This window comes from Camelus dromedarius, chromosome 4, assembly GCF_036321535.1.
Source record: "Camelus dromedarius isolate mCamDro1 chromosome 4, mCamDro1.pat, whole genome shotgun sequence".
Taxonomy (NCBI): domain Eukaryota; kingdom Metazoa; phylum Chordata; class Mammalia; order Artiodactyla; family Camelidae; genus Camelus; species Camelus dromedarius.
In genome coordinates, this window is record NC_087439.1 from 61,559,837 (window position 1) to 61,578,511 (window position 18,675).

The following is an 18,675-nucleotide window of genomic DNA, read 5'->3' on the forward strand; positions in this document are numbered from 1 at the left end:
AATACCACATGATACCACTTATATGAGGAATCTACAATAGTCAAACTCATAGAAGCAGAGAGTAGGATGGTGTCACTAGGGATTGAGGGCAGGGGAAAAAAGGGTGATATTAGTCAAAATTCCAGTTACGCAAGATGAGTAAGCCCTAGAGATCGACTATACAGCATAGTGTCTACTGTTAACACTGTATTATATACTAAAAAATTTGCTAAGAGGCTAGATCTTAAGTTAAGCACCCTTATAATGATTATGATGATGGTAAGAGGAGGAGAAGGAAGCAGGAGGTAGAAGAGGTGGAAGAGAAGAAGCAGTAGCAGTAGTAGTGTAGTAGCAGGACAGAGGGCAAGCAGAGACTTTTGGAAGTAATGGGTATGCTATGGCATAGATTCTGGTGATGGTTTACAGGTGTGTATTTATCTCCAAATTCATTAATTTGAATAGGCTAAATATTTATAGTTTTTAGTTATGTCAATCAAAAACACAAAACTAGGAAGATACAAGTAGGAAGGACAGTGAGTCACATATTAAATGTATTAAATGATTTATAAGAAAAAAAGAGTGGAGGATCTCAACAGACCCATTTAGATCTAGAATCACAAGAAAGAGCTAATACTGCAAAGGAGATAGTGGAGTATTTGTATCACTAAAGGCTCTCTGTTATGAGCAAATGATTGAAAGCAAATTCAATGGCAAAATAAAATATATGTTTAAGTTAAGTAATTAGCCTGAAGACAGCATAAAAACTGAAGAAGTGTAAATAGTTTGTATAGCTAGCAGTAAATGGGCAAACAATATAAAGGGAAAAGCAAAGCAGGATTTGAAAAGTGTACTTTAAAATGTCAAATAATCTTGAAACAAAAAAAACCCAGGAGGACACTAAAACGCTGTAAGCAATATCCATAGAAGAGGAGAGAAGAAAATGTTAGGAAGGATTAAGTGACGTTTAACACGTTTAACACTCACACAGAGAAAGAAATCAGGAAAAGAAAAATCCTTGTTAACAAAGTTAAAACTCTGAGGTCTGAGTATCAGAACAGGATTAGAAGACTGGAGAAAGTCAGAATAAAGGCAAAGTATCTTTAAGAAGAATGCTGTGGAAGCATCTGTGAATTATCAAGTGTATCACTTAATCAAGAGAACCAAAATGTGATTTTTCCTTTAAATATAGGACAATAAAATATTTAGTCTCTCTAAATCACTAAAATTAAAACTTTAAAAATGGTGATAACTTTAAGGACTCAATTAGAATATCTGGGATACTTGATTAACAAAAACTATATATTAGCTCATATACTATTTAAAAAGAAATCATATTGCTTTTTTTTAATAAGTAAATAGAATACATGTTAATTGTAGAAGACAACTGAAAAACTAAAACAAAACAATATGGATAACAAAATTATCTCATCATACATCACTGTCAATATTTCAGTGTTTTCATATGTATATAGATAAAATATATATGTATGCATCAATATATGATGGTATATGATTGATAGATAACTTTAATATATGGACATAATTTGATAAAAGTGAAGGAAGGGATCCTACAATGCAATGGAATACATACATATTTATATATACATACATACAGGCTGACACCAACCTTGTTATTTCTTTCTTTGTTACCTCAGATTTGCTTTGTGCATTCGTTTTTCCCCTTAGCTTTAAAAGAAAACATTAAAAAAAATTCCATAGCTTTTCTGTTAACTGTTAGATTACAATAATGTCTATTCCAGTCTAGTCATCACATGTCCTTAATTCCCATATAGCATCAAAACCCCTACTCTGATCTAATTAATGCTTCTCCGCTCATCCAGCTCAGATCTGCAGCAGGTTGGATGCTTGTAGTGGAGAAGGAGTGTCTGGTTCATTCTATTTCTTTTCTTATTCCAACTATTTGCAGCTGAAGTTTTGGGGCAACTCCAGGGTGAGCTCAGAGGAGGATATCTTTCTTTTATGGGTCTCCTTTGGAGATTTCTCAAGAGATCCCATGCTGGGGTCAGAATGATTATTACAGATCCATTGTTTTGATACTGCTTTTACTCCTGTCGGCTGTCAACTTCCCCTTCAGCCTCTGAGCTTCCCAAAGTTCATTACTAAATTGGAATTACATGACTTTCATGAGATTGTCTTAGGTAGAGTCCCTCTTAAGATGAAAAAGCTTTTCAGGGAGACAACATCTAGACCAAGAGGAACATGAACCATTTCCTGCCTTTGTGTATGTGGAGCTCACTTCCAACCCAGCCAACTACGTATAACTTTTCAGTTTTTCATTTCTTCAAGGTGAGAGTCAGACAGTTCTTATCTCTCTCACATGACAAAAGACATATCCACTCAGGGAAGTTCTAAGGTAGAAAAGAAAATTCTAGAACTGAAAAAATGCAGTATCTGAAATAAAAATTCACTTGATGGGCTTAAAGGCAGAAATGGAGATAACAGAGGAGAGATGCAAAGAGATAACAATAAAAACTATCCAATCGAAGAACAGAGAGATAAAAGATGCCCCCTAGAAATATCAAAGCTTCAGAGACCTGTGAGACGATATCAAAGGGCCCACTATATATATAATTGGAATCCCAGAAGAAAAGAAGAAAAAAGGAATGAGGAAGAAAAAGTATTTGAAGAAATAATATTCAAAATTTACTCATATTTGTTGGAAGATATAAATTATATACCCAAGAAACTCAGTAAGCCCCAGGCAAGTTTGAGCTGGAGAATGAGGTAGACTTGAGGGTCCATAACAGCTTCACTCACATATCTGGTGCCCTGTTGAGAATGGCTGAAAAAGTGGGTTTAGCTTTTGACAGGAGTGCTGACACATGGCCTCTTTAAGACTACAGTTACAGGGTAATTGAGCAACATATCTTGTGGTTCAGGGCTCTAAAATCAAGTTCTCCAGTGAATGATGTGGAAGGTGAATGGCCTTTTATGACTCAGCCTCAGAAATCACATAGCATTACTTCCTTACTATTCTATTACTAAAGAAATCACAACCCTGTACAGATTCAAGAGGAAGGGACACAGACCCCACTCTCCAATAGAAGACGTGTCAAAGGATTTGCGGCTATGATTTAAAACCATTACAAAACCCAAAAGAATAATAAGAGACTTTAGCCAGATACTCTTCATAAAGAAAGACGCCAAGATGGTCAGTGAACATTTGAAAAATAGCTCAACCACACTAGTCATCAGAGAAATTAAAATTAAAAACATAATGAAACCACTACACACCCATTGGAATGACTAAAGTTGAAAAGACTGACAAGACCAAGTGTTTGAAAGGACTTCTCATACATTCCTGATGGGAGTAAATTTCGCACAACCACTCTGGATAATTGTTTGGCATCAGCTATTAAAGTTGAACATATAAATACTATGACAAAATATCTTACACCTAGTCATAACCCAACAGAAGTGTGTGCACATGTGTACTGAAAATTTGTACATGAATGTTCATAGCAGCATTATTTGTAAGAGGCTAAGCTGGAAACAACTCAAATGTTAGTCCACAATACAATGGATAAAAAAATGTGTGGACAACTCATACAATACAATCCGGCAGAGCAATGCACTGAATGAACTCCAGCTAATGTAAGAAGAGAAAAAAATGAATTTCTTGGATGTCAAGGTGAACATAAGAAGCTGGGAACACAACATGCACTCTGTGCTTCTATTTGTTTGCCTTCAGTAATAGGCCAAACTAATGTATGATGTTTTAGAAGGGCCAGAGGGCCAAGGGCTATGGACGAGTGTGGAGTCACTATGGGATTACCTTAGGAGAGAGTTCAAGCGAGTTCCTCTACCATGAGAGGGGTCAACTACTGAAAAGACCATCGGAGCCCAGTAGGGAGGCCCAAGATCTGGTAGAGGAACTTGGTTTTTGGGATCTGTGGATCCTGGGGGAAACTTGAAGCTACCAGTTTTCCCTGAACCCTAAAAGGCTAAGGGGTCAGGATAATGGTTCCCACTGGGGAGGAGGGAGCAGAAGATGATTGGCGGAAGGCTTGTGGGTTGCTTTTGAGATGCTGGTAATGTTCTGTTCCTGGATCTGAGTAGTGGTTTCAGGGTTATGTTCACCTTATAATAATTCACAGTACACATACTTAGGATTTGTGCACTTTTGAAGCAAGTTATATTAATTTTTTAAAAATATATAGCAGATAGATTATACACTGGAGTGGAAGAAACAAGACAGGAAGACTGTTTAGGAGAAAACTGTCTAGGCAAGAGATAAAAAGAGAGTTAAGGCAAAGACAGAGAGAAAGGAGGCAAAGGAAGAGATGAGAGTCTGATGGAAGCTGGTTTAACAGTTTGTCACTAAGACAGACAGAATAGGAACTATCACATCCAAGAAATTAGAAATATTTATAGGGTCTGCATTTGTGATCAAGACAGGTACCAACAGCAGATAACAGACCTCAGTGCAGGCAAATGGCAAGTCAACTTCAATAGAACACTGTTTAAATTCAACTGTAAAAGGATGGGGCTTCTAGGACACAGTCCTAGAAGTATTAGAAAGACTAGATTCTAGAAGCAGAACTGGGATCCTGAATTCAGTAGTCAAATAAGACTACTTTACTCTCCCATTAGACTTAAAGTTTACTAAGGTAAGAATTATTGTTCTTCATGATAGACTAACAAAGTAGCACGTGCCTTTGAATAGAGAATGGGCATATAATAAAAAGTTGATAAATTGGTCAATAAATAAATGACTGCCAATAAAAATAACTCATTCACTTGAACTGAGGTTCAAGGGGAAAGCTTAATCAAATGTGGATAAATTAAGACCCCAGTTACTAGAACAAAGAAATAATTTATATCACATGAGGAGCAAGATCATCTGGAGCTGGTGGTTCAGGACTGTGTCTATTTCCTTCTTTGTTAACAGGGGTGATGTCACAGGATGGTTTGGTCTGAAACTGCAAGTACATTTTCAGTAGTTCCAGCTTTGTATGTAACTCAGCTGCAAGAACAGAGTCATGCCCATAGAAATGGCTTATATTAAATTCCCATGTTACAAACCATACATGAACCACTATTTGCATGGTACTTTAGATAAGATCATGTTAAAAAAAAGACTCAAGTTTAATCTTGATCTCCATTATTGATTAAAAATAAGAAAAACATTAATCTTTAAAAATATTGACCCTGCTTTCTGGTTAATATTTTAAAAAGGCACAGAATCATACTGAATAAAGTAGATTTTCAAAAGAACCTGTCAGAAGTTCGTATTACAGTAGTAAAAATGATAATTTCTTTAAGTAATTCATACTTATAAAAAAGGCAAGGAAGTCTACACCCAAACTAAGTCTTTTCATTTTTTTAAAGCTTTAAAAGCAGAGTCAAGTTGAAGCTTCCACAGCAACAGGAAAGGCAGTTTTTATTTCAAATACTTCAAACCTATGACATTCTGATTTTTAAAAGTTAAATGAAGACCTTAAAATTAAGTGTTATCTCCTCTACACAAGAAAGTCAGGTTTTAAAAGGTCATTCAAATGCATGGAATCTATATATATCTCTTTTTTCAATACACACTGATACTCTCTTGAATGTAACAGTGTTTTCAATAAATGATACTTGATAAATGTGCTTTTACTAAAAGTATATGGGATTAAAAAAAAAAGTTCTATGGTGAAAACGGAAGGTAAAAGAACAAAATTACATTTGTTCTTCACAAGCCATTTGCATATGGTTGAATTTGAGACTCAGAATTGTATTCTGAATATTCTTACCTCATTATTTTCAGCAGGTTCTTTCTATCTCATTCATTCTCCCTTATTCAAGCTCAGTAAGGCAGATGGTCAATTTCGTTAATTATGCTCAGTAAAATTATTTACTGTATTGGGAGTTACTCAGTTATTTCAGTTATGGTCTATTTGAAATTTGAGAATTAATTTAGAGGTGGTTCTGGAGTAGAAACTAGATTTAAATAGAAAGAGCTTTAAATTATTTTAAAATCTAATACCTCATAGTATATAAGTTTATCTGGTTGGCTTAAATGTGTGCTAGTTCCATAACCTACTAGGGATAACAGTATAATTACTGACATTTAGAACATTTGTCTACAAAAATCAACATACAAAAATCAGTTGTATTTCCACACACTTACTAAAGTATCTGACCAAGAAATAAGAAAACAATTGCATGTACAATAGCATTAAAAATAATAAAATGCATAGAAATAAATTTAACCAAGGAGGTAAAAGATCCATACATCAAAAATTATAAGACATTGATGAAAGAAACTGAATAAATGAAAGATATATATGCATGGATCAGAAGAATTCATAGGGTTAAAATGTCCATACTACCCAGAGCCATTTATAGATTCAATCCAATCCCTAACAAAATCCCATGGCACTTTTCAAAGAAATAGAAAAAAATCCTAAGATTCTCGTGGAACTACAACAGACCTCGATTAGCTAAAGGAATCTTGAGAAAGAAGAACAAAACTAGAGGTGTGACACGTCCTGATTTCACACTTTATTACAAAGCTACAGTAATCAAAACAGTATAATTTTAGTATAAAAACAAATACATAGATCAATGGAATGGAACCAAGAGCCCAGAATAAAACTAAAAATATTTGGTCAACTAATATTTGATAAGAGAGATAAGAATATTCAATGGGGAAAAAAAGGGTCTTCAAAAAACGGTGTTTAGAAAACCAAATATTCATATGCAAAAAGAATGAAATTGGACCCCTCTCTTACACCACTCACACAAAGTAACTGAAAATGGTTTGAAGACTTAAATGTAAGACCCCAAACTGTAAAACTACTAAAACAAAACATAAGGGGAAAGTTCCCTGACATTGGTTCTGGCAATGATTTTTTCCCCAGATATAACACCAAAAGCATGAACAACAAAAGTAAAAATCAACAAGGGGGGACCACATCAAACTTAAAAGCTTCTGAACAACAAATGAAAAAAATCACAAAATGAAAAGGCGACCTACAGAATGGGAGAAAATACTGTCAAATCATCTGTCTGATATGGGGTTAATACAATTCAATAGCAAACAGTAACAACAAAAAAGCTGACTAAAAACAGGCAGAGAAGCTGAACAGATATTTTTCCAAAGAAGACCTCCAAATTACCAACAGATTCATGAAAAGATGCTGAACATCACTAATTATCAGGAATATGCCAATCAAAACCACAATGAGATGTCACCTCACACCCATTAGAATGGCTTTCATGGAAAAGATAAGAAACAACAAGTGTTGGTGAGGCTGCAGAGAAAATCCTTGTGCACTGTTGGTGGGAATACAAATTGGTACCGCTATGGAAAACAGTATGGAACTACCACCTGATCCAGCCATTCTGCTTCTGGGTGTATATCTGAAGGAAATGGAAACACTATCTCAAAGAGATAACTGTACCCCCATGTTCACTGCAGCAATATTTACAACAACCAAGACGTAAGAAATAACTTAAGTGTCCACTGATGGATAAGTGGGTTAAAAAGACATGTTGTGTATATATACACAATGAAATATTATTTAACCATAAAAAAACTCTGCTTTTATGACAATATGAATGAACCCTGACGGCACTAAATGAAATAAGTGAGACAGAGAAAATAAATATTGTATGTTCTCACTTACATGTAGAATCTGAAAAAACCAACTCATAGAAATAGAGAGTAGAATGCTGGTTGCCAGGGCCTGGAGGATTTGGTGTATGGGGAAATCTTAACCAGAGAATACAGAGTTCTGGCTATAAGATGTATAGGTTCTGGGGGTCTCATTATAGCATGGTGACTGTAATTGACAGTATTGTATTATATACTTGAAAGTTGTTGCAAGAGTGGGTCTTAAATGTTACCACCGTCACCACCAACAACAAAAAATGGTAATTATGTGAGGAGATGGAGGTGTGAATTAACATTATTGTGGCAATCATTTAACAATGTATACATATATTAAATCATCATGTTGTATACCTTAAACTTACATTTGTTGTATGTCAATAATATCTGAATAAAGCTGGGAAAAACCTGTTAAATATACCTTATTTGTACAAACATGTATTTGTAGTGTTTGGCTATATATTTTATACTTTGGCTTTTAAATGTAACATTTTCTATTAGTTCCTAATGATCCAATACAATCAAGCTTTAAAAATTATGCTTTACCAGAGTACTTACGCTTCTGAAAAATCAAATATATAAAAGAATCTATGATGGGAAGCTTCCTGACACCTCTACCCTACAAGCCTGATTCTTGGCAGTGTCTGCTTTTAGTTCTACACTTACTTCAGGAACTCCAGTTAAAATGTGTACAGTCCCATTTCTTGAGGCAATATTTAATTCCTCCTTGCTGGTAGGAGGAATTGGTAGGTAACTTTTTCTCCTTTCTTGTTCTCCTAATGTTTGACAGTATCTTAAACATTTTAAATAAGGTAGTTGTTAAACTTAACATTTCACATCATGGCATATTTGACAATATCTTTAAACTTAGTATTTTGTAAGATGTACATACTAAATACTTTCCTTAAATTTCTGTCCTGTACTCAACCATCTTCCTATTTCCCAAATTCCATTTTTGGCTAGCTAACCTTTTACATTTTCAGGATTGTTAATAGTTACATCCAATTCTATGACTTGAAATGGTGCCCCCAGCTTTATTTAAGGGCTAGGTAAAAAACCTGATAATGCTTGAGAGTATTTATGTTTTTATAACTATGCTGTGAAGGTGTAAGTATTGCTTAATAATAGGTCAGTTAGACTGAATTCCCTCTTTAGGATGCTGCAACCTCTAGAATATTTTAAAAAGGATGTTTCTAGCATTACGGTCAAATGAATTTCAAAAAAATACATCAATTTAAAATTTTAGTTTATATTATATTTAGATTACAATTTTGGGGAGGCAATGTTTTTTCCCCCAGAGTTTCTAATTTTCTTTTTCCTTTGCATCCTTTTTGTTTATTATATCCCTATTTTAAAAAGGAGACTTTTAGTTACATCTTCTAGTAGTCTACTGACTCCACTTTTTGGCCTGGAGACCTTGCTGTCAGAGCACTTAAGACTTTGGATCTTGTTCCCTTGGTCTGCGAACAGTTATTCCAGAATAACACTCCACTGATGTTCTGAGATGAAACAGTTGTTTTTTGGTTATTTTATTTCCTTCTTCTTGGTTAAGAGGAAGTTCTTTTGCTAGAATACACTCCTAAGCAAATTGCTAAGGAAAAAAAAGTACATCGAGGGTAAACTTTATTCCATATCTGAAAGTATGTTTATCATGACATCGCTTCAGATTAATACTTTGGTTGGCTACAGAAATCTGGATTCAAAGTTATTTTCTTTCTCAAAACATGAAAAATCAGTTCATTCCCCACCCCACCCCTGAATCTGGGGTTGCTGATGAGAAGTCAGGACTATTTCCTTCTCTTCAGACTCCTTAAAAATTTGTAGTTGAGTGTTAATTCTGTGTGTCAGTTATCTAATCACTGTGCTAGATTTTCACTGAGCTCTTTGAATCTAAAGACTTGAGTCCTTTAATTGTGGGAAATTTTCTTCTCTTTCTAGTACGGCTGTTGAATGAGTATCAGACCTCTTGGATTAATAGTTGATGTTTCTACTATTTTCCAACTCTCTTTTCCTTTTGCTTTCTGGGATGTTTACAAATACTTGCCTGTCTTTCTATCTAGATTTTTTCATTTTAGCAATGATAGTTTTCACTTTGGAAATTTTTTTCCCTAATTGTTCCCTCTTAGTCACAATATGCAATTTTGGGGACATAATATATTCAAAAATCATTTTGAATGCATTAATTAGAATTTTAAGATTTCTCTTCTCTTTCTCAATGATCTCTGTCCTCCAGGGACAGGTTTTATTGTCTTGATATTTCTCCTTCATATTACTGGCTCTGTTATGCTTAGTGATCCCTTATTCATTGCTAATATTGAATAAAGTGACTCATTGGCTAGATTGATTTTGTTTGGTTACCAGATAAGAAATACTGTTTTCATGTGTAACTGAAGACCCCATGAGGAAGAGAAGGGTGGGTTTGGAGGGAACAGGAGGAAGAACTAGGCAACATACACCAGGGCTGCCAGAACAAGGACAGATGAGCAGTTCCCTCATTGCCCATCATGCTCTGGGGCAGTGCACAGCAATCAGGGAAAACTGAAATACTCATATTCTAAAAATGTTACAACATTTCACATCTATTTGGAAACCATTTGCTGTATTTTATTGTGTTCAGTTTCATTTATAATTTCTTAAATTCTTAAATGTATGTTCTTCCCTCTAGAAATTGTGTTAACTATGAGTTTAAAAGCTCTTGATGTCAAAATGGATGATACTGGGGCAAAAGTTATGTGTGAAATGTATGTAGAAAGGATGTGTGAGCGTGTAGCCTTCCCATATACTGGGAGTGAAGAGTACGAGACTGGAGCAGAAGAATGAAGAATGTGGATCTGCCTTCAAGAAAAGTTAAGGAACAGGTACCTGGACGGAAGATGCCCATGAGTGACTAGCTCCTACACATGTTTTTTACTCTCTTGCCTTCTTGTTTTTTCTCCAATCTTCCCTACTCTGTATATATAATGTATTAGTTTTCTATTACTGTTTAACAAATCACCACAAGGTTAGCTGTTTCAAGTAACAATGTTAATTATCTCACAGTTTCTATCAGTCAGGAGTCAAGCATGGCGTGGATGGATACTTTGCTTACGTTTGCACTTGGTTGCAATTAAGGTTTTGGCCAAGGCTGCAGTCCAATCTAAGGCTTGGAGTCCGCTCCCGAGCTCTTTCAAATTGTTGGCAGAATTCTGTTCCCTGTAGTTGTACGACTGAGGCTGTTCTCAGCTCCTAGAGACCACTCACTGTTGCCTGCCACTTGGCCTTCTCTGCAACATGGCATTTGCTCTTTCAAGGCCAGCTATTTTGGTTTTGACTTCCCCTGCCTCTCACATTTAGACTCAGATGTAAAGATCTCATGTGATTAGATCAGGCCAACCCAGATAATCTCCTTTTAGACTAACTCAATGTCAACTGATAGATAAACTAAGTTGTATGTACATATTCATTTTGCCATGTAACATCCAATATCAATCCCTTGATTTTGTTATCACAATCGTGAGTTCTGCACATATTTCAGGGGAGAGAATTAAAGAGGGTAAGTAATGTTGTGCATCATTTTAAAATTCTGCCTACCTCATGGAGTTAAATGTACATTAACAAAATATCTTAACATTACTCATTTACAGGAAAATGCAAATAAACACAATGGTGTTATCACCTCACAACTATTAGGATAGCTAACGTCAAAAAAATCAAAAGATGAGTTTTGGCTACAATACGGAGAAAAGGGAACACTTGCATACTGATTGTGGGAATGTAATGGTATAACCACTATGAAAAAACATTATGGAGGTTTCTTAAGGAAATAAATAGAAATACCGTTATGATCTAGAAATCCTACTTCTAAATCTATATACAAAATAATTAAAATCAAGATCTCAAAGATGTTATCTGCACTTCCATATTTGTTGCAGCATTATTCACAATAGCCAAGACATGGAAGCAATTAAATGCCTATTGATGTATAAATGGATAAAAAAAATGTAATATAGACACACAATGAAATATTATTCAGCCTAAAAATAGAAAATCCTGCCAAGCTGGAGGATGTCATAGAGAGTAAAATAAGGCAGACACAGAAGGATAACTACTATATGATACCATTTATGAGGAATCTAAAATAGTCCAACTCAGAATCAGAGTAGGATAGTCATTGCCAGGAGCTGGGGGGAAGAGAACACAGGGAGGCCAAGGTACAAAGTTTCAGTTAATCAAGATGAATAAGCACTAGAGATCTAATGTATAACACAGTGCCTACAGTTAAACAGTACTGTATTGTATACTTAAAAATTTTTAAGGGGGTAGAATCTTATATTAAATGTTCTTATCACAAAAAAAAGGGCAGGAAGAGAGTTCTGGAGATGATAGATATGTTTACAGTACATATTGTGGTCATTGCTTTACAGATAACATATTTAACTCCAAATTCATCAAATTGTATTAAATACCTACATTTTTAAAATATTTTATTCATTTATTTTTGGAGGCAGTAATTAGGTTTATTTATTTTATTTTTAAAAAGAGGCACTGGGGATTGAACCCAGGATACTGAGCATGCAGTCTACCACTGAGCTATAGCCTCCCCTCTACGGCTTTTTCTATGTCAATCAGATCTCAGTGAAGTCGTTTCAAAAAAGCTAAGGTTTTTTTTTTTTTTTTTTTTAATAATGGAATATCAGCTCTTAAAAGGGAGGAATCCATACTGAGGAATTTATTTTGCATGAAATGATAGTTAAGTTAGATGCAGGCAAGAAATAAGCATATTATTCTATCCTACAAACTGAAAAGTGTTTTGTATTTGTTTTTTTGGCTAAAATAGAGATGTTGAAGCCCTAAGAAGATCTCTTACAACAACTGCTTTTCAGACATTCCCTAGAATTTGACTGTCTTGGAAATTAAATGGTGAGGTAAAATTAAATTACATTATTTTGAAGTAATCAACTAAGACAGGCTTATTACGCTTATCAAGCCCAAGTCCTACTTACTTCATAACACATTTAAGATTAGTTATCTCAGCAATTTTTGCTTTACTGTCATTTTTATCTAGTGTCTTTCATTATAGGCCAACAAGAGACATTTGAGGAGTGAATAATAAATATATACTTTTATAACCAAAAACTGTTTTTGGTTAACTGGCTTTTCAGTTTTCTGTGATGCAGGAGCAGTAGCCCTCCTTCATTATTTAGCCCAAAAAAGGCAAGTCACTCACCTCTTCACTAACCCAAATTTTTGGCAGTTGCTTAGTAAAGAAGGTAACCAACCTCTAAATAGTACCTTACCAAATCCAATCCTCTGAGAAGCCATCGTCATAGCTTCATTTGATTGGGCATTAATTGATTTCTTAGTTTTTACTTATAACTTCTGGTTGCTGTGGTTGGATACCTATAAAGTATCAAAAATGTTCTGTTGGCGTAAACATTTGTAAATGTCAAAAAATGAAGACAATATTAAGCAGCATTAGCAAAGCTCTCGATTTGGGTATTATCAAGTGTCAAAAAGCATGGTTCAGGTAATTATTACAATTGAAAATAACAACTACTACTACTACTCTTTAGTGTCAATATTGTGTACTGTGACTGGGGGTATAGGAGAATAATAGTTGGGATTTCTGATAATTAGGCATACTTCAAAAGATTTTTACTTTATTTCTACCAAATCATTTCATAAACCCATTACAAATAGAAAAAAACTGACAGAACTGAGATTTGCCTTTTCATTCTACCCCTGTCAATCCTCAATTAGAATTTAAGTTGATAACGACAGAAACAAGAGGAGAGAGAGAACCAAAAGTAGAACCAATGTAATCTAATCTCTTAACTATAGGAATTCTAGTGGAGAAAATTTTTTCTTGGAGGTTGCAAAAGATAGAATCCATTTTGACTGATACTACACCTATTAATTTAATCATAATCTTCAACACTAATAAACAAATTTATACTGTATAGCACAGGGAACTACATTCAATATCTTGTAGTAGCTTATGGTGAAAAAGAATATGAAAACGAATATATGTATATTCATGTATGACTAAAGCCTTGTGCTGTACACCAGAAATTGACACAACATTGTAAACTGATCAATTAAAAAAAAGGAAAAAAATCTTCAACACTGTAGCCTCCCATTTTAGACTACACAGCTGAAATGAACTGCTTACAAATAGAGTAACTTTGGGTTTCACCTGTATATGCTTATGGTAAAGGGATGTTAACTTTAAACTATTAAAAATATTCAAGTATCCTATCCGCAGTAGTTTAGATAAAAACCTCACTATCCCTAGCACTAGTCATGTTCTTTTGGAAAAAATAATCTTTTAATTTCTGGAAAGAATTCAAGTTCTTGTCTTGAAAGAAGACTTACCTTAGGGCCTGGAGTAATATTTTAGTCACCTAGTTTCATCTTCTTGTTTTCGGGTAGAAATGGTTAGTACTCAGCTTAAAAATAAAGAAAAGAAAAAGAAGAAAAAAAGAAGCCTTGGATTACAGTGTTTGCTGATTTCGGAAGTTTAAATACTCCCACCATGGCCCAAATCAAGCCACCAGTGTAACATCACTGAATACAGAATTTAGAAGAGAAGTGCATATAAATATATATGCATGAATATACATGCATAAATAAAATCTATTCTCATGAGGCAGTCAGAACCAGTACTGGATCACTCTCTGTAGCTATGCACTTCCTTGATGAAAATATCTGTAGACGATACATTGTATTTTGTTTTCCCTAGAATACCAGAATGATAGAACTAGTTTTAGAAGAGCCAGAAAACATTCCCTAAAAGGTATTCCTAAATTAATCTGAAATGTAATAGGACATGATTACCATTACACAGAATGACTTTTCTGCAATTGTGAATCAGAGACAGCCATCCATGTGCCTGCTATCTGTATAGAAAATAGCAAAACATACTTGTGGAGGTCTTCAAAGTCATATTTTTTAATTCTCTCATTGGTAGATGAGGAAACAGTGTCCAAAAGGGGTCAAGTGGCTTACTCAGGGTTAAGATTTTAGGAACTGATTTCTTAATAAGTTGATGAATATGGGGTGTGTGTGTGTGTGTGTGTGTGTGTGTGTGTATATATATATATACACACACACACACACATATTTATATATTTTTAAATAAACTTTACAAACTTTTTTTTTGCCCATGGTGGGTTTTTTTTACCCATTTGGAGTGAGAAAACTTTACTATAAAAGGGAAAAAAATCGTTTAGACACAAGAGTAATCTTAGCAAACCCCAAGGATTTATACAGATGGGATCAACACTGATTTCTTACAAGTTCTAATGGGGCCCAAATACTGTAAGGTTGTTCTTTCAGAAGTGGGGAACTTGGGTCAAGAACTTGCAGGCAGGTTCTGCATTGCTTCAATCTTTGTCTCTTTATACTTGTCAGTGTTCAGCCTTATTGAAAGAAATGAGGCAACCTAGGAGATTTATTCAGCAATAGAGGAGAATTTGTACATCTCATAGGTATCAATAACTTGCCAGCAGTAAAGACTAACATTAATCTTTTTAGATTAGTCATAAACATTCCCTCTTATTTTTAATCTTAATGGATATGATTGCAGTATATTTTTCTAGGAAAAAAATACAGTAGTTAAAGAGTGAGACTATTAGAGTGGTAGCCAAAGTGGCTCAACATGCAGAGCACTACGGAGATAGTGACTAGCACAGAGATTGGAGGTACAAGTTAGACAGACATGCAGCCAACAAGAGAATTGCTCAGTCTAGATAATCTAAACAAATCATGTATGTGTGATCAGGAGGCTGAATTCAGCTGTACTGACAAAGAGTCAAATTCCTTGACCTGAGTTACCAGAGCTGGGTCAATGCTTGATTCAAGACCTATTGACTAAAGTAAACACATGATCACTTAGGAGATGAGAAGACTTAGGTGAACACAAGGGAGTTGCAGGAATGGCCCAGACAATCCACTACTGCGCCAGCACCTCTTCTTTAGCTTACACCTATGTGCACATGGGGGTCCCTTTGAAATAAGTAACAAAAAACATAACAGGGTAAGCTTGATTTACTCATCAGCCAGATCAGCGTGTCGGTGCAAACTGAAAACGGACTACTGATTTAGCCCCATTAGGGGTGGTTCTGAAAGTCAGTGGTAAAGGGAAATCGTCCCAGTGGGCAGAGATTCAGGTAGTGAACCCAATTATCTACTTTATGTAGAAAAAAAAGCAGCCTGAGGTAAGAATACACAAAGACTCCGGCAGTGGCAAATATCTTCATTGGTTGGTCAAAGGCCTGGAAGGAGAAAGACTAGGAGGCTGGGGATAAAGGAATGGAGAAGATATTGTAGACAGACTTAGGGAGTAAGCATACAGCATCAACTTTAAATCACATGATAATACCTCCAGGAGAGCATCAGTAGATACTCTATGTATATACTGATAGTAATCAAAGAGTCACAAAAAAACTAAACAGATATATTGAACTGGCCATTTGACATCAGCCAGTATCTGTCATCAAGAACCCCAGCAGCCAAGGTGTCAGAGATGTACCCATGTGTGAACCAAACATCTTGGGATTCCATTCCCAAATGCTGATCTAGCTACTGTCACTCTGAATGTACAACTTGCCATTAAAAGAAACTAATATTGTCTTTAATATGGAAAAATCCCTCAAAGAATCCCATAAACCTACATTGCAACAAATGTTTTTGTTAGACACTTTGTACCCTTGAAAGGTAGTATTGATTCTTGACTAGCATGGATATACTTTCCTGCTATGGGTTTGCCTCTTCTGCCCACAAGGCTCTGGCTAGCTCTACTATCAGAGGGCTAATAGAGTGTTTGTTCAAATAACATAGAAGAACCCCAAATAATCTTAGACCCAGAGACTTTTTTAAATAGACAATCAAGTTTGAAAACAGGCACAGGATAATAGGATCCATAGGTCCTATCAAATACTCAAGCATGCCAAAGTTGTCTGCCTAAGATTTATGGAATGGACCTTTGAAACTGCAGCTGAAAGGCCAGCTTGGAGGATAATCTGTATGAACAGGAAAGAATGTTACTCCCAGGGACATATTGTGGAAATTTTGCTTTCTATGTCTGCAACTTTAAGCAGTAGAGATGCAGCTCTCAGGGGAAAACCCTTCAACCAGGGGGGTACACTCAGAGTCCCATTAAACTTTATAAGCTATGACTGTTATGTGATCACTTCATTCTCCTTCTTCCAAGAGTGCAGGACGTTAATCAGAGGAGTCACCACCCTGGCTGAAGTAATTGACACTGATGATCAGGAAGAGGTCGGGCTCTGTTATGCACGGGGATCAGCAAAAAGTATGTTTGGGACCCAAGTGGTATACTGTGGCGTTCCATGGTTTTTCCCTTGGCCAATTTTGATAGTAAATAAACAAGCAAAACTACTGCATCCTGAAAAGGGCATGGTGACTAGGTGCTCAGACCTACCATGAATGAGGGTCTGGGTCACCCTACCAGACCTACAGAGACATGAACCAAAGGTGATGGAAATATAGCATGGTGGTAAAGAGAATAAATGATTATCAGCTACAGCATTAGGAACAATTACACTGGTAGAAGCTGTCCTCTGTTTCACAGACCCTTTGTCTTTAAAGTTCCTCCAGGAAAGAGACCAACTGGAACCTCTGAAGTGCCGTTCTCAGATATGGTCACTTTACTATATGAAGCACCAGATATGAGAAGCACAGGGTGGAGCCCTAGTGAATGCTGTGATCTTACCCACATCCCCCATTCAGGGCCAACACACTCATTCCCCCAGGTTTTTGAGAGTGTTGTCTTATGGTCCACAGCTGGGTGCAGGTCCAGGCATAGCCTTTAGCTAAAGGAAGATGCTTGGCTCACGATTTTGCCCCTTCTTAGGCTAGTCAGCACAGAATGACGGATTGATACAGGGGTCAAAGTTCCCAACCCCTTGCTTTGATTTGTGATAACTCTGAAGGGCCATCCCAGATGCAGGGCTTCCTATAGGACTGACTGAGGCATCTTTGCCAATGCATTACAACTTCCGCATTTGCCCAATTATGTATCTCTCGTTCTTTTATAGGTGCTCCCAAGAGCACTTTTCAATTAACCTCCGTATCAGAGCATTTCCTGGGGAATGCAACATAAGGCAGTGCCCTTTCATATTCTTGTAATATTTCCGCGTTTCTAATTTACCTTCAACTCTACTCCCATAGAGCTAGGAGATCTAGTTGTGCTTGTCCCATAAACTTTTCATTTTAAATTGTCCACTTTCTGGCCTCTTTCATCTATCTTCCTTTCCTTTTCTCTCTGTTGGCCCCAACATACCTGGACTTTCAAGTTGACATTTCATTGATGATGTAGGGGGCAAAGTTGGGACCTTTGCTAAAAGCAGTCTTTTATAGTCTTATGATACTTTACCAGGTTAGGACAGCATTACTGGGCAGTGTTGCATTGATTTATATTCTCTAGGGAAAGTACTTGAAGAAAATCCTACCTGAAGGGAGGGCTTTAGTAGGAACAGGACAAAAATGCCACCATCTGAAACTTCCGTTTCAATCTTTTTCTAAGTAGTTTTTTTTAACCTTCCATGCACAGCAGGTCAAATATTCGACTGTCTCTTCTGGAAACTTAAAAAAATTTCTCCTCCTCACCATTCAAATCTGAGTGGGTTTTAGAAATTCTATGAAGTACTATATACAAGCATCGATTAATTTCAATTTGCATTTTTTCCCCACTTCTTGAATTGCTGCTTTCTCAGCACAGAAAATACTGCTGTTTGATTCTAATATATTGTTGTTTGATTTAATCAGAAGACTAAATGAAGACTATTGAAGTTTAAACTGATTTTCCAAAATATCAATGAAAAGCCAACAAAGACAAGTTAGAAATATATGTAAAATACAATAATGATTCTTTTAAGGATTGGCAGCAAAGAGCTGTAAATAATTTTAGAGTTTCACTTTTTTTTCTGCTATGTTGACCCCATCATATCATACTCTGCACCCCATAGAGTTGATAGGAGAATGGAGCAATCCCCTGCTTCAAAGGCAGCTTTATTCTTTGAGCAGCTCTGCCTCTCACAGAATGGAAGGAGAAACCTTTGTTTCTGCATCACAGA

The 18,675-nt window shown here is 35.8% G+C and overlaps 1 protein-coding gene across 1 annotated transcript in view; it reads right to left on the reverse strand.

Moving 5' to 3' along the window:
* Positions 1–18,675, reverse strand: part of SPAG16 (sperm associated antigen 16) — a 774,014-nt gene that overhangs the window by 55,485 nt on the left and 699,854 nt on the right. The window lies entirely within an intron of this gene.